The following is a 2,787-nucleotide window of genomic DNA, read 5'->3' as shown; positions in this document are numbered from 1 at the left end:
AGGGAGCAGCTACCCCTCATTGTTATACCCAGGAGAGACGTGTGCTGTGATATACATTCTTACTGTCTATTTATTACATTTATTTGAAAACAATAAACCATGTCATTGTCAGCATCGCCCTGGTGGAGACAGCAGCATAGACACAGTTTCATTGAAATGCATTTGAACAATACACTTGAAACAGGAAACACTAAATCTTGTTGTTGTGTGTTTTCTTTACAGATTCAGACCCCACAAGCCCCCCTTCCACTCCGGCCTCTCAAGGTAAGTGCAGTTTGAAGATGGCAGTTTGTTCAGTGTGATTGACAGCCCACACCATGAGTTATAAATGAATCTCAGTGTTCTTACCAACCTCACTAATTTAACAGTGAGTTCACCATTGCCCTGGTGATGACAGCACCACACACACACACACACACACACACACACACACACACACACACACACACACACACACACACACGCACACCCACTGACTGACACACACTCACACACACTGACGCACACACACTGTCACACACACACACACTGACGCACACACACACTGACGCACACTGACGCACACACACACTGACGCACACACACACAGACACACTCACATACACTGACGCACACACACACAGACACACAGACACACACACACACTCGCACACACTGACACACACACACTGACACACACACTCACACTCACACACTGACGCACACACACACACTGACGCACACGCACACACTGACACACACACTGACACACACACACTCTCACTCACACACACACACACTGACACACACACACACTCACACACACACACACACACACACACTGACGCACACACTGACACACACACTGACGCACACACACTCTGACACACACACACTCTCACTCACACACACACACTGACACACACACACACTCACACACACACTGACACACACACACTCACACACACACACACACACACACACACACACACTGACGCACACACACACACTGACGCACACACTGACACACACACTGACGCACACACACTCTGACACACACACACTCTCACTCACACACACACACTGACACACACACACACTCACACACACACTGACACACACACACTGACACACACACACACACACAATTTCACTCAAATATATTTAAACAATAATGTAGAAATGCAAATGATGTATTTTTACTCCTGCAAATCCAAACTTCTCAAGCCTTCTCTCAACACCAGCCTCTAAAGGTATGGAGTGCATTAGTTCAGTTTGAATGTGGCTTTGTAATAAATGACTTATTGTTTGATTGTATTAGTATTTATTTATTGTCCTGGTGGAGACAGCAGCATAGACACAGTTTCATTGAAATGCATTTGAACAATACACTTGAAACAGGAAACACTAAATCTTGTTGTTGTGTGTTTTCTTTACAGATTCAGACCCCACAAGCCCCCCTTCCACTCCGGTCTCTCAAGGTATGCAGTGTAATCACTTCAGTGGATTCAGAACCACTGCAGCAATATGGGTTTGTTAGAAACTTTATTTTTTCTCTCTTTCTTTTTAAAGAAGCAGAATCCTCGAGGCCCCCTTCCACTCCGCTCTCTCAAGGTAAGTGCAGTTTGAAGATGGCAGTCTGTTCAGTGTGATTGACAGCTCACCTTACGTGTCATGTGATCCACTAGAGCTATATCAGCTGTGGGAGAGCTGTGTGCAACTATTCAGCAACAACACTAGGAGAGCAGATGGTTGTCTTTCGGTTTGGAATCCTAATGTATAGAGATACATTATATTGTATTATTATTATTATTATTATTATTTATTTCTTAGCAGACACCCTTATCCAGGGCGACTTACAATCGTAAGCAAATACATTTCAAGTGTTACAATACAAGTAATACAATAAGAATTGTCCAGCAAATAATCTGTCTACAGGTAACCCTGTTTATACTGTTGAAAACTGCCCTAACATTAGACACTCCTCTAAACATCTAAACACAAGAGTTCATCTTTGAAAGTCTACCTCTACACGTCTGCTTCTTGTGTTCTAGGTACCAGCACCCCACCTGAGCCCTGCACTTAACTCACATTCTGTGCTGTATGTTACAGACTACGTGGGGTCTTATTGTTTGACATGAGGTTTATTTAATGGCTGTGTGAACACTTCTGTCTGTCTGCACAGATAACATGGCAACAGCAAGGGTCAAACTAAACGTACCCGAAGGAGTGAATCTTGAGGACCCCAAAGTGAGCGAAGCCATTTTAGAGCAGGTAGGTGACACGCCCTTTCAGAAATCCAAACTGACACTGCTTCCTGTGTACTGGGCTTCGTGTGACACTGATGAGCTAATCTCACGTTGACTTCGCTTCTCTTTAGTTCCTTCTAGTTTCCTCTCGTTTCCCTGATAGATACACAGAGAGATGTGGTGCTCCTTGATAACACTGTGTTTCTTGTGTTGCTGTTTCAGATTCGGGAGCACCTCTCCAAGAACATTGCAATGGACGGTGTTAATCTGCGCTGGAGAAAACAAGACGGGGAGATATTCCACAAGGAGGAAGAGGAGGAGGAGGAGGAGGAGGAGGAGGAGGAGAAGGAGAAGTACTTCGAGCCGTGAGATACCAGCACCCAGAATGACAAGTGGGGGCTTTCAGAGCAACACTGTCTTATATTAATCTGACATTATCTACTGGTTTATATTACTCTGACATTATCTACTGGTTTATATTACTCTGACATTATCTACTGGTTTATATTAATCTGACATTATCTACTGGTTTATATTACTCTGGCATTATCTACTGGTT

The 2,787-nt window shown here is 43.9% G+C and overlaps 1 long non-coding RNA gene across 1 annotated transcript; it reads left to right on the top strand.

Annotated features, from left to right (window-relative positions):
- The first annotated feature begins 1,548 nt into the window (after positions 1 to 1,548).
- On the top strand, positions 1,549 to 2,540 carry LOC117969105 (uncharacterized). The gene is made up of 3 exons (XR_009320031.1): positions 1,549 to 1,593; positions 2,165 to 2,253; positions 2,451 to 2,540. It is a non-coding gene; the product is annotated as an uncharacterized LOC117969105 (long non-coding RNA).
- The last annotated feature ends 247 nt before the right edge of the window (positions 2,541 to 2,787 follow it).

Source organism: Acipenser ruthenus, chromosome 51 (genome assembly GCF_902713425.1).
Source record: "Acipenser ruthenus chromosome 51, fAciRut3.2 maternal haplotype, whole genome shotgun sequence".
NCBI lineage: Eukaryota > Metazoa > Chordata > Actinopteri > Acipenseriformes > Acipenseridae > Acipenser > Acipenser ruthenus.
The sequence above is the reverse complement of the archived record's forward strand: the minus strand, read 5'-3'. Positions and strand labels throughout refer to the sequence as shown.